We start from the raw sequence: 14,097 nt of genomic DNA on the forward strand, positions 1-14,097 counted from the left end.
TTCTGGAAGTTCATAAATAGAGCAGGGCCTTGGCTGAGCAGCAGTCTGTGTCATCAATTAATAACATTTTCTGAAACGGATTCCTTCTCCTGTCACTCCCTTGTTTACAGCTCCCTGGCCCTCTGAGCCTTCCCCAACTGGACTCCCCCCCTCGGCCCCATCGCCCCCGCGAGGGGAATTTGGGGAGGTGGGAGTGGGGCAGCGCCAAGGCCGGGCCCCCCGCGCTGTCCTGGTGGGAGCGGCTGCGGTGGGGACCGAGTGCGGGCGGGAGCGGCCGAGAGCCCGGCGCTGCCCCAGCCCGACCTGCCCCAGCTCCATCCCTGCCCCTCGGCTGGGATGCTGTGGGTCTGGGGGGAAGAGGGAGCCGGCAGTGGGTGCTGGGCCTGGGGGCAGGAGGAGAAGGGAAGGAGAAGCAGGCTTGAGGAACAAAATGGTCAAACGATGCAGGTGGCAGGAGAAGGTGGGATTGTGCAGGAGAAGGAGGAATAGCAGGAGGAAAAGGAGTGTGAGGAAGGGTAGAGACACAAGACGAGGAGGAGGAGGAGGAGGAGGAGGAGGAGGAGGATGAGCAGAAGGAGGAAGCAGCAGAAGGTTCCACCCCTCCCTGTGTCTGCAGCCTCTCCCAGCCCCAGGAGCGTTTCTCCCCCCACATGCAGCAGGTGACTGTGGAGGGGGATCCAGGCTTTTCACAGGGTGAATCTTGGTGTTTCTGAGCTTTCGTGGGCTAAATGTTGGTGCTTTGGTTTTTATGTGGCAGCTGAATCTTTATGTTTTGGAGGAGGTTTTTGCTGACTTGTGATGTTTGGGGAGTTTTTGATCTGTATCTTGAAGTTTGTGCGATTTTTGGGCTAAATCTTGGTGTTTTGGAGATTCTTACAGACACAAGATTCCTAATGACTTCCTGAGATAAACTGGAGCAAGGAGGGACCTCCAGTCCAAGATGCTCTCCTCTTGTTTTTTTCCCCAAACCAGGATTTTTCATTCCTTGGGTGTGTCTGGATGGAGGAGGAGGAAAAGCCCCGGAGATGCTGCCGGAGATGCTGCCGGAAGAGGAGCTGCAAACCCAGCCCAGGGAGCTGCGGGGAGGAAAGAGCCCCCCTGAGCCAGGAAGGCGGGCGGAGATCCAGCCGGAGCTCGGAGCTGGTGGAGAAGCCTCATGGCAGGGAGAAGCCCCACAAGTGCTTGGAATGTGGGCAGGGTTTCAGCTGGAGCTCCCACCTGATCCGGCACCAGAGGATCCACACCGGGGAGAGGCCCTATGAGTGTCCCCAGTGTGGGAAGAGGTTTCGGACCAGCTCCGATCTCCTCAGACATGAGCGGAGTCACACAGAGGAGAGGCCCTTCCGCTGCCCCGACTGCGGGAAGGGCTTCAACCGCAACTCCAACCTCACCGTGCACCGGCGCATCCACACGGGGGAGAGGCCCTACGAGTGTGGGAAGTGTGGGAAGGGTTTCAAAGACAGTACTTGCCTGATCAAGCACCTGGTGATCCACACTGGGGAACGGCCCTATGAGTGCTTGGAATGTGGGAAGAGCTTTGGGCGGAGCTCAGGCCTGAGAACGCACCAGCGCATCCACACCAGGGAGAGGCCCTACGAGTGTCCCCAGTGTGGGAAGAGGTTTCTGACCAGCTCCCGTCTCCTCAAACATGAGCGGATTCACACAGAGGAGAGGCCCTTCCGCTGCCCTGACTGCGGGGATGGCTTCAACCGCAACTCCCACCTCACCGTGCACCGGCGCATCCACACCGGGGAGAGGCCCTATGAGTGTGGGAAGTGTGGGAAGAGCTTCGCACAGAGCTCCACCTTTACCAAACACCAACAGAGGCACCACTAAGGGAAGCCCTGTGAGGGCCCCAAGTGAGGGAAGAGCTTGGAGTGAGGGAAGAGAGTGAGAGAAGAGCTTGGAGTGAGGGAAGAGCTTGGAGTGAGGGAAGAGAGTGAGGAAAGAGCTTGGTGCGCTGCTCCAGCTCCATCCCCCATGGGAGGATCCGGGCTGGATGATCCCCAGTGACCCCCGTTGGGCAGAGCCCTGCTGATCCGTGGTCCTGGTGATCCATGCTGGGTGTGGGGAAGGTGTTGGCTTCTTCTCCTTGTGCTGCTGTGATTTGGGTGGGTTCCCATGGATGGGGGATGGGAGGTGAGTGGGGGGTCCTGGTGCACTGGTGGGGGGGGCTCATAGCTCAGGGGTTCCCAGCGATTTTGGGGGCTTGGTGAAGGGGGGAAGCAGTGAATGGGGGGATCCCAGTAAATTGGGGGGGACCCTGATGATAATAGGGGGCCTTGGGAGATAACGGGGGGGGGGGAAGGACCAAACCCTAGGGGATTCCCCTAGTGCTGGTGAAGCCCTTGTGTCCCCCCAGCCCTTCGGGTCCCCCACAGTCCCTGCACTGTTCCTGGGGGTCCCGCGGCTCTGGGGGGGTCAAAGCGGAGGGGATGGAACCTCCGTCATGGATGGGGGGCACAAAGGGGGTCCGGGCCCAGTGCTCGGCGGGGTCAGTGCACGAGGGGGGCCCGGTCCCTGTCCCGGTGCACGGGGGTGGCGCTGCCTGGGGGGTCCTGGTGCTTGTGGGGTTCCCAGGGTTCGAGGGGGGTCCAGTCCCTATCCCAGTGCTTAGTGAGGGGGGGGCAGTGCCTGGGGGGCTCCCACTGCTCGGTAATTGGGGGGTGTCAGAATCCAGGACATCCCTCTGGCTGCCCTGGATGGCTCGAGACCCTGGCAGGGGCCTCGGAGACCTTGGCATGGTGTCAAGAACACCGGTGGCTTTGGTTTTAGCTCCTGGAGAAAATTGCCAACTTTGCATGAGGAATTACAAGGCACAAGGGTTTGAGTAGCGTGGTAGGTGAATTAACACAGGGTGGAAAAGTAGAATTTTAACACTTTAAAATACGGGGTTCAATGGGACAAGGTGGAGGGATCTGGGTGTGTCCTGACCTTCTTCTCCTTCTTTTTGCCCTCCATGTCTTGCTGTGATGGTGACACTTTTCTGTTGGTTGAAGGTAGAGACACACTGTCCAACATAAATGATAGATATTGGCACGTTATTGTAAACACAGTCCAGGTAGTTTTTAGCGTAGAAGGCAAACAGCGCCCTGAGGGCAGGGAGACTGCCACAGACCGACCTGCTAGACAGAGCTCAGCAAAGCGGACAAAGCGTGTTAGAGAAAAGGGAAAATAAATGACCCTGAGAAGCAAAGCTCCGCATCTCGACTCCTTCTCTGCCCGCGCGGGCTGGGAGAAAAGGACTTTTCACAATCTCGGGGTCATCTCAACCCCCAGAAAACCGAGAGGGGGTCTCCACTCGTCCCAGTGCCCGGTGAGGGGGTCAGTGCTCAAAGGGGGTTTGGGAGCACTGAAGGGGGTGCGGGTGTGGTTTTTGGGGGGTCCTGGCGCCCCCCGGGGCAGGGTCAGTGCTCAGCAGCGGGGGCTGCCTGGGGACCCCCCCGGCCCCCAAATCACAGCCGAGTCTCCTGCAAGGCACTGAGGGGAGGCTCGTTCACCCCCCGCCCCCACCAGCGTCGCCACATGCCTTCCCAAAGTGTCCCCAAGTGCTCCCAAAGTGCCCTCAGAATGTCCCCGAGTCTCTGCCGAGGTGACACCGGCCTGATGACGGCCCAGTGGTGATGTTGCTCTGTGCACAGCAGCCTCGGGATGTCCTCCATGGCTCTTTGGCACCGCTCGGCCACTGCACAGCCACCGTGGCCAGGAGAGGGACAGAAGAAGAGGGTGTTGATGTCCCCAGGTGTCCCCAGCAGGTGTCGCCTGGCCAGGCGGGCACTGGCCTCCCACAGCTGCTCAGCCTTGGCCGCTGTGGCCACCAAGGCCGCACGGAAATCGGGACACCTCCATTGTCCCCTCCAGGGCAGCCTCGATGTCCCTGAGCCGGTGCTGCACCTCCCGGGGGAACGCGGTGGCTTCAGTACACGCGGCCACCAAGTCCCCCAGCAGCCCCAGGTACAGCTCCAGCCGCTGTCCCCTCCCGGTGGCCGCATCCCTGCAGGCGTCGCGGAGCTCGGTGGCCACCTTGACCAGCCGGGCCCATCTGTCCATGAGCCTGTCCAGCACACGCCTGGCGCTGGCCAGGGCTCTCACACAGGCCCAGGTGGTCCCTGGGGTGTCCCCGAGGTTGGCCAGGGTCCAGCCCAGGGAGGGGACAGGGCGGTGGCCCAGGGAGGGGACAAGGTAGTAGCGCAGGGCGTCCTGGAGGTGAAAGATCAAGGTTCCCACAGCCACCCACAGGAACTCTGGGGACACGGCCAGCAGAATGTCCCTGTGCGGCCTGGACACGGTGGCCATCAGTTCTCTCAGGGTGGCCACCAGCTCGCCCAGTGTGGCCACCACAGCCACCATCGCCTCCAGCACCTGGTGGGAGGACAGCTGGGGATGGTACACGGGAGGTGTCAGGGGCCTGGTGGCAGTTGTGGCCTCCTACAGTGGCCCCTGTGCCCTCCTGTGGTCCTGTTTGTCCCCTCCCTGGGGGGCTCTGCTGTCCCCTCTGTCCCTTTTGTTGCCCTCTCATCTCCCACTGTCCCGCCCTGTCCTCTCCACCCCTCTGCCACCCCTGTGTTCTCCTGTCCCCTCCCGCCCCCCCGCCGGGATTGTCGCACCTCGCGGGGCTCCATGGCTGCTGGGGACACTCTGGGGAGGGGACACAGCCGGGGACAGTTGGGGACACGTGGGAACGCGGCGGGGCCGGAGAGGGGAAACAGGAAGAGGTGACGTCATCGCCCCGGCCGCGCCTCACCTTTGGCCGCTTTTGGGGGATCCTGAGGAGATTTTGAGGAGGTCCTTGGTGAGCTTTGGGGGTCCCAGGTGAGCTTTGGAGGAGTCCCAGGTGAGGTTTGGGGGGTCCTAGGTGAGGGTTTGGGGTTTCCCAGGTGAGGTCTGGGGGGTCCCAGGTGAAGTTTGGGGGGTCCCAGGTGAGAATTCCCAAGGATTTGGGGTTTCCCACCTGCCCAGGTGAGGTCTAGGGGTCCTAGGAGAAGTTTGGGGGTCTCAGGTGAGAATTTGGGGGGTTCCAGGTGAGGTTTGGGGGTCCCAGGTGAGGTTTGTGGGGTCCTGAGGAGATTTTGGAGGGGTGCAGGGGAGTTTTAGGAGGTCCCAGGTGAGAATTCCCAAAGATTTGGGGGTTCCCAGGTGAAAGCAGCTCGGGGGGGCTGAGGGGGGAGGGGCTGGGGAGGTTTCGGGGTGTGTCCCATGGGTGGGGGAGGGGCGGTGAGGGAGGGTCTGGGGGAATTTGGGGGGGTGGGAATGGGCAGGCCGAACCCCCAGACACTGATCACGCCCTCTTTAGACCCCGCCCCGTGTTTTGGCCCCGCCCCTTGCTGCTGGACACGCCCACCGAGCGCCCCGCCCCCTCAGGCCCCACCCCTCCCCGTTCCCAGCTCCCGGTTCTGGCCCCGCCCCCTCCTGAAGCCCCACCCCAAATTAGCCTTGGCCCCGCCCCCAGATAGATTTTTATCAATGGAAACCAAAAATCACCACAAATCGACCCAAAAATTCAAACCCAGGGGAGTGGGGGAGCAGGACCACACCTGTGATTTTGGGGGGCTCCAGGTGCGCTTTGTGTGGTCCGAATAAGTTTGGGGGATCCCAGGTGTTCCTGGGTGGCTCCAAGTGGGTATTGGGGGAGTCCTGGTGCGTTTTAGGGGTCCCAGGTGGATTTAGAGGGGAAACCAGGTGAGTTTCAGTGGGGTCCCAGTGAGTTTGGGGGGTGGGTCCAGCTGTCCCTGGGTGGGTCCAGGAGATCCTGGGTGGGTCCAGGTGGTTTTTGGGTAGGCCCAGGTGGTTTTTGGGGGGATCCAGTTGTCCTTGAGGGAAGTTCAGATGTCCCAGGGTTGATCCAGGTGTCCCTGAGGCATTTCCAGGTGGTTTTGGGGGTGTCCCAGGTGTAATTTGGGGGGATCCAGGTGTTCCTTGTGGCTCCTGCTGTGTGTGTCACCTCAGCAGCTGTGATGTTGTGATGTTCCCCCCCTCCCCAGCTGTCTCATCCCCCAGGTGCTATGATGTCATACACGTGACATCACCGTGTCCCTGCACAGGTGGCTTTGTCTCCCTGCACCCACCCAGGTGTGACATCACCTGTGTCCAGGGGTCACTCAGGTGTCACTCAGGTGTTACTCAGGTGTGATGTACCTGTGCCCAGGTGTGCCAGGTGTCACTCAGGTGTGCCAGGTGTCCCTCAGGTTTCCCTCAGGTGTGGAATTGTGTTATTATATGTTTTATTATGTATAAGTTCGTTCCATGTACCCCCCCCCGCGCTCTGTAGCGACCCCCCGGGTTTTCCCATCTGTCCCCGCGGTTTGCCTTCCCGGGAAAGTGCAGAGTCATTGTATTTACATCTCAGGCCATCTGTCAGTCACGCGGCGGGGTCGGCAGACGCCCTGGGACCCTCCACCTGTCCATTCCCCATTGGATGTACCCCTGCACCCCACTGCCCTCAGACCCCCCGTGGCGTTACCCCATTGGCTGCCCCGGGTTTCCCCTGTTCGGTACTTAACCCGCGGCGCTGGGGACGCCCCGGGCTTTTCTCTCGCCCGGTCCCTGCGTGCTGCTGCTGCCCCGCTCCCCCGCCGCGGCTTTTCTCTCTGCCGGCCCCCGCGTGCTGCTGCTGCTGCCGCCGCCGCCGCCGCTCCAGACGACCCTGCTGCGGCTGCTCCGCTCCACGACCGCTGCCGCCGCTCCCGCCACGGCACCTGCGTGAGTCGGCCACCGCGCCGCGGCCCCACGCGCCGCCTCCCCTGGCTCGCAGCCAGCTCCGGAGCACGCCGCCCCGCCGCTGACCAGCAAGGCGGCACAAACAAACTCAAGTGCGGCACGCCGCAGTCTTTTCGGTTTTTGCTTTCCCAGCCAAACTGCAATAAACCGGAATTCTGCCTGCGAGAGAAAAGTCTCTCTCCTTTTATTCACCGCGGGACACGCCTCTGCTCTCAGACCCACGTAGCCCCGGCCGACGCCCGCGAGGGCTCGCCAGAAAAGACGGAGACTGCCCGCGCTCCCCTTCCCCCACGGAGCTAGCTGGGACAAAGGGGGGGAAAAGAGAGCACTACGGCAGTTGTGGCGCCCAACGTGCGGCTTGGGATCTCCAGGCAAAAGACTGAGGACCGCTGAGCCCCAAGAGGCTGGTGGATTTACCTCGTGGACGTTACAACACCCTCGCAAGCTGCGGTTCCGTTTTAAGGAGCCAGGGCTTCCAGAGGGGTGGGACCGGCAGCTTTGGCTTGCACCGCTGAAGTTCGGTCCCCCCATGGCAAAAACTTCGCAGCTGGACTTTTTGTTTCCCCTTTGGACGTCGCTGGACCCGTGGTGAGTTACGGGGGTCCCCTGGGCTGGGTACGCCCTTCTCCTTTTGGGGTGGGTTTCTCTTTCTCCAACAAGGGGGCGATAAGATCCCACATTTTGTCTCCCGCTGCAGGGAGTGTGTAAGGACAGGCTACCTAGCTTTCCGATAGAGGTTTTTTTTTTTCTTTTGTTATTTTACCAGCCGCGAGGTTCGTGACACACTTTAACATCGACATAATGGGTGCAAAATTGTCTGTGTCGCACGAGAGAATTTACGTTCAAATCCTAGGAATTTTAGTTGGGGGAGCAAAGAGATGTAAAAAGTCAGACGTTAAGCGTTTTGCCCAGTGGCTTCTGCAGTCCTTCCAGGACATCTCGCAGGCAAATTTGTACCAAATTCAATTCTGGGACGGAGTTGAAAAAGAAATTGCTCAAAAGGACGACCAGTCCCTCTCAATTTTCATCCATCTGGCAATCCAATTGAGAAATATTGTCAAAAATAACTGCGAAGGGAAGCCAGAGCCACCCCAGGGCGAACGCTGCCTCCCAAGCCCCCCAAATCCCCCAAACTCCCTCTCCTATCCCTCTCTCCCTAGCCCGGGGATTCTCAGACAGGCATCCCGGCAAAACCAGCCGCAGGCAGATTCTGGCCTCTCTGTCAACCCCCGGGTTCCATCACAGGACAATGCTGGCATCGCCCTGCACCCTTCCCCTCCCCAAAGTTGCTCTCTTTGTACAGTCCTGCCCCATAGTAGTAAAGTTGTGAGTTTTAAAACCCCAGATCCCTCTCCACAACCTTTCCCTGACCTTTCCCAAAATAATCCCCTTCCCTGCCCCAGGGCACAAGATGGAGGGGACCGCATGGCATGCCCATCCCCCTCCCTCCGTGCTTTGTCTCCCAATGACCCCTTTCACCCTACAGCCAACCCCTCCCACTCCCGAGACTTCTCCACCCACCCCTCCCCTCCACCCCCTTCTGGCACCTCCCCTAATGAATCATTCAGCAGTCCTCCCTCTGACCTCGCCCCTAGGGGTGAGGTAACACCAGTCACACCCCCTAGCCCTGGTCCTGCCTCCGCCCTCCGTTCCCACGACCCGCCCTCTGGTTCCCATGCCTCAATTCCCAGGGGGGGGGGGGGGAGAGGGAGGAAGGGGGGGGGAGGGGGGAAGCCACGACCTGCCGCAACCCCCGCTTGCCTTTTCTGCTGCACCGGTCACCTACACGCCGCGGCAGAGGGGCAGACCCCTTGCACAGTGGGCCCCTATACCACAGGCTGTGATTAGGGATGTTTGCAAAGCCCAAAAGGAGTTTGGTCGGGAAAGTGGATACTTTCGGGGACTTTTAAAAGTCACACTTTCCTCCAACGAATACGTCCCTACTGACATGCGTGCTCTGTTTTTGTGCTTGCTTACTCAAGCTGAGTTTTTGGTATGGGAATCTGCATGGAGGCGGGAGGTACGAGATGCATTACCCCAGCTTTGGGCAAAAGCCGAGACCTCCTCTGACACCGATGGAGGCATGTTAACCATTGATCATCTGTGCGGGATGGGGGAGTGGGACGTGGCAACAACACAGGCTGAAAAGATTCCAAGGGGGGCATTGGCAGCAACTGCCAAGGCAGCAGAAAAAGCATTTTTTAAGTTAAGACCCAGTGGTCCTGTTGTTAACTGTTTTTCTCTCAAGCAGGAAACACAGGAATCTTTCGTTAGTTTCATAGACAGGTTGTACAGGGCAGCTGAAGCACAGGTTCCAGAGGAGGGATTGAGGCAAGGCATGGTGAAGCAAATCGCCCTGCAGAACGCCAATGAGGCCTGCAGACAGGCAATGCTGAGCCTGCCCCTCGACCCAGAGCCAACACTCCAAGACATGCTGGACGTGTGCGCTCAAAGGGTCACCCTGCCATCAAAGGACCCTCCGGGGACACCCCAAACGCCATCACGGAGAGTCTCCTTCGCCGAAGCCCACATGCCATCCGCGGCCCCAGCTCCTGCACGCCGCTTCACTGGGCCACCACCCAAAGGTTACCATCCAGGAAAGCCCTGCAACCTCTGCAATAAGAAAGGACACCGGGCATCTCATTGCCCCCTCAAAGAGGACTTCTTACGTTTTAAAAACCAACAGCAAGGGCAAGGTGCCTTCAACCCAGGGGGACAATCAAAAAACTAATTTCCCAGCGCAGTCCCTCCCTGTGTGAGGACACAAATTTGGTGGGAAACATAACATCAGGGGGCAGGAGGGACAACACATTAGCATACCCACCTGAGGACAATAACTCTAATACCACACATGACATTACCGAATTGCACAATAGGGGAACAAGAGCTGGTGAACCAGCCTGCGTGGGAGGAGTCGGGAATTTCATCTCACAGGCATGGCTTGGTCGGGACCCCGACCATCCCAGGCCCATCCTTAACACCCAGTCCAACTTCTCTCCATACAGGTTGGCCCTAACCGAACTCCTACTGCTCAGGGACAGCAATTGGCACTTTGTCATGGTTGACACACAGGACCCAGGGACCTGGAGGAAACTCCACAGTAAGTACATTGTCCTTGGGGACACAAAATACACGCCACTCGACATCACTATCGCACCCAACCTAACATCTGCAAACCCTAAACATCTGGTGCTGTGGCTGCACTGTGCTCACCCGCCAGTCTACTTTCCCAAAGGGCAAATCATCGCCCAAACCATACCTGTATCTGGGGCCCCCGTCTACCCAGAAGACCTATGGATGAAAACCTCAGAGAAGATCTACGAGGTGTGTCAGGCCCAGGTAATTGGGAAGGATAGACCCAAAATTTCGTGTTACATGTGGAATGGCAGTGAGCACAAGTGGCTTAACGGCTGTCCTAGGGTGACTGTTATGGTGTTTGTATCTCCAATCATGTGTTCTGTTTACGTTTGATATTATGTTCTGTGCTTTCAGAACTGACTCTGAAAGTGAAGGTTTGTTTTGCCGTGTTATCATCTGGTTCACCTCCCCCCATGGTCTGCTGTCTAGAAAAGGCTGGTGCTGGCTGGCTGGCTTTGCTTTGCCTGCTTGCTTGCTTGGCTTGCTTGCTTTGCCTGCTTTCTTGCTTTGCTTCCTAGTTAGGTTAAGCAGTCCAATTCTTTCCCTGGACTGTTGCTTTTTTTTCCTTTTCTCTTTCTGAATATCATCCAACCTGCTCTGGACTGGGATCTGGGAAACACCAAGGAACACCAGGAGCCTGCATTTGGTGATCTGCAGCAGCCATCCCCAGTGCTGGAGAGCAATCCCCAGTGCCCAGACCTGGGCGACCACTCCCAGGAAAGACCTTCTGGATTTGTTCAGCTCTTCAGAGGGGTGAAAGAGTTTTGTTGTCATGTAGTGTTGTTAATTGTTTTGGTGCTGGGGAGTGCTTTGTTTGTTGAATAAACAGGTTCTTTTCCACTTCTCTCTCAGAGGAAATTTTTCCCTGAACCAGGTGGGTGGGGAGGGGCCGTGGGGGTTTATTTCCTGGGGGCTCCTTTCAGAGGGTTTTCCCCAAATTTGCCCTAAACTAGGACAAATATTTTGGCGCCCAACGTGGGGCTCGAGAGAGTGGAAAAAACCCTGTTGTAATCATATTTTTGTTCCAATTATTTTGTCTGGGTATGGAGCAGTTACTGGTTATGTTGTTTGAATTAATATTGTCTCTTGGGGTGAAGGCCTGCATGTGTCTCTGGTCCCTAGGGGTTTTTGAGATCTTAATCCCCCTGTGGTCCCTAGGTTTATTTTTTTATCCAGGAATAGCTCCGGTATTGTCCTTAATACGTAGGTTTTGCAGTAGAAGGGCACTGACCAGAATATCCATCGGGCTGTGCTTGGCTGTAATAGCTTCCAGAGGGTTTATAAAGGTGCTGAGGTCTGTTCCTGGAATGTATGGTTCATGGTTATGGTTGTACAGCCAGTTTGTTAGAGGGGAAGTAGGGGATGAGGCTTTTCAGCCTTTGCTTTCCTTCTTCTCCTCTGAATTTGTTACCTCCCTATTAGAGAATGTTCAGTTTCCCCTGACTGTTAAGGAGACCATCTTCCTGGTCTTTAATCTGGTAAGCTTTCTCTATACAGTCTGCAGTCTCTCTAGAATGAGGGCTGAGATTTCTAGAGGGGCTGATGAGACCTCTGACCCAGGAGTAGACCCAGGTGTGAGAAATCCTGAGTGGTGTGGGAAATGGGAGGATATGGGCCAAATCTTAAAGGAATTTTCTGACCCTATAGCCTGGGACTTTCCAAGTGAAAAAATCCAGAATCCGGCGGAGGTGGCGAAGTACCTGAAAGAGAAGTGCCATGATAACTCTAAGGAGCAAAAGATCATTGCAGTGAGCTGGGCCCTGGCATATGCTTATTGCACCCTGCTACATACTGTAGGGCAGCAGACAGAGGAAGGGGGGCAGGGAGATAAATCAGCAGCTATCCCAGTCACTCAGGCTGCAGCCAACACCCCCGGCTCAAAGCCAGCAGCTAAACCAGACAGTGAGCCTAGGCTAGCAGCTAAACCAGACTCAGCAGCCAAGCCTCAACCAATGGCTGTTGCTACTAGCACAAGAAGTGGGAAGCGCACAGAAAAGACCAATCGACCAGTGGATGATGACGATGATGATGATAATGCAGGAGAGGGACCCTCAATGCCTGCTGACATAAAATCAGAAGTCAAAGCAACTGGTACAAGATCAGAGGCCAATACTGAGTCCTTTTCCCTAAAGGACCTTCGTGGCCTAAGGAAGGATTACACCCGACGACCTGATGAGTCTGTAATTAGTTGGTTGGTCCGTCTTTGGGATGCTGCAGGCGAGGCTACAATTCTGGATGGTACTGAGGCAAGACATTTGGGATCCCTGTCACATGATCCTGTCATTGATCAAGGAATGATGAGGGGGGCTAACCCTCACAGCCTCTGGGCACGGGTTCTGGAAAGTGTAGCACAAATATACCTGTGTGTAGATGATCTTTATATGCAGCAAACCCAGTGGAAGACTATAGAACAAGGGATCCAACGTCTGAGAAAAATGGCAGTGGCAGAGATTATCTTCTCAGATGAAATAACAACTAGGAATCCAGACTTGGTACCATGTACATCTGTGATGTGGCGAAAACTTGTACGGCTTGGGCCACATGACTACACTTCTGCCTTAGCAATAATGAAGCAAGATGAGAGGGATGAGACCGTGCTCGAAATGGCAAGGAAACTCCGAGCATATGCAGATGCTGTACAAGGCCCAACCCATGCCAGAATTGCAGCAGTGGAAACACGTCTGCAGAAATTAGAAGATAAGATAGAGGAGAATCATAAGAGACTCAGAGAAGAGATAAAGGAGGACCTTCTCCAAATCTCAGCAGTACAGATCAGAGGTTCTGGTATCCAACGTAGACGTCCCTCAAATGGTGAGAGAAGGTACACCCCATGAGCTGAGCTTTGGCTCTTCCTGCACGATTGCGGAGAAAACATGAGGAAATGGGACGGAAAACCTACTGGTGCTCTGGCACAACGGGTGCATGAATTGAAGGAAGGTAAGACTCAGAGAGGAAGTGCCACCAAAAGGAGAGCAGCTCCAGTTGCCCGTAGCCAAACTGCCAGGCATGATGATGATGATGACATGTCTGATCCTCTTGAAGGAACCTCTAAGACATACGCCCAAGGCAAGAAGGATAACCAGGCTTAGAGGGGCCCTGCCTCTAGCCAGGTAGAGGCGAGGGAAAACCGTGTTTTCTGGACTGTGTGGATTCGCTGGCCTGGCACATCGGAACCACAAAGATATAAGGCTTTGGTCGATACTGGTGCACGATGCACGTTAATTCCATCGAGACACGTAGGGGCAGAATCTGTCTCTATCGCCGGTGTGACAGGTGGATCACAGGACTTTACCGTGGTGGAAGCTGATGTAAGTCTGACAGGAAATGAGTGGAAGAAACACCCTATTGTGACTGGCCCAGAGGCCCCATGTATTTTGGGCATAGATTACCTTCGAAGGGGGTATTTTAAAGACCCAAAGGGACTCAGGTGGGCATTTGGGATAGCAGCTGTAGCGACAGAGGGCATCCAGACACTGAACACCTTGCCTGGACTGTCTGAGAATCCAAATACAGTAGGACTTTTGAAGGGAGAAGAACAAAAGGTACCAGTTGCCACTTCAACAGTGCATCATCGACAGTACAGAACAACTCGAGATGCTGTGGTTCCCATCCATAAGATGATCTGAGAGCTGGAGAGCCAAGGGGTGGTCAGCAAAACCCACTCACCCTTCAAAAGCCCCATTTGGCCTGTGCGTAAATCTGAAGGAGAATGGAGATTGACAGTGGACTACCGTGCATTGAATGAAGTGACTCCACCACTGAGCGCTGCTGTGCCAGACATGCTGGAACTCCAGTACGAGCTGGAGTCCAAGGCAGCAAAGTGGTACACCACTATCGATATTGCCAATGCATTTTTCTCCATTCCTCTGGCAGCAGAATGCAGGCCTCAGTTTGCCTTTACATGGAGGGGAGTGCAATATACCTGGAACCGACTGCCCCAGGGGTGGAAGCGCAGCCCCACCATCTGCCATGGACTGATCCAGACTGCACTAGAAAAGGGTGAGGCTCCAGAACATCTACAATATATTGATGATATCATTGTGTGGGGGAACACAGCAGCAGAAGTGTTTGAGAAAGGAGAGAAAATCATCCAAATCCTCCTGGAAGCTGGTTTCGCCATCAAGAAGAGTAAAGTGAAGGGACCTGCTCGAGAGATTCAGTTCTTGGGAGTGAAGTGGCAAGATGGACGGCGTCAGATTCCTACAGATGTCATCAACAAGATCACAGCCATGTCCCCACCAA

At 56.4% G+C, this 14,097-nt stretch overlaps 1 pseudogene; it reads left to right on the forward strand.

The window, feature by feature from the left end:
- Positions 1-14,097, forward strand: part of LOC116807532 (uncharacterized) — a 1,256,502-nt pseudogene that overhangs the window by 93,746 nt on the left and 1,148,659 nt on the right.

This window comes from Taeniopygia guttata, chromosome 37 (genome assembly GCF_048771995.1).
Source record: "Taeniopygia guttata chromosome 37, bTaeGut7.mat, whole genome shotgun sequence".
Classification (NCBI taxonomy): Eukaryota; Metazoa; Chordata; class Aves; order Passeriformes; family Estrildidae; genus Taeniopygia; species Taeniopygia guttata.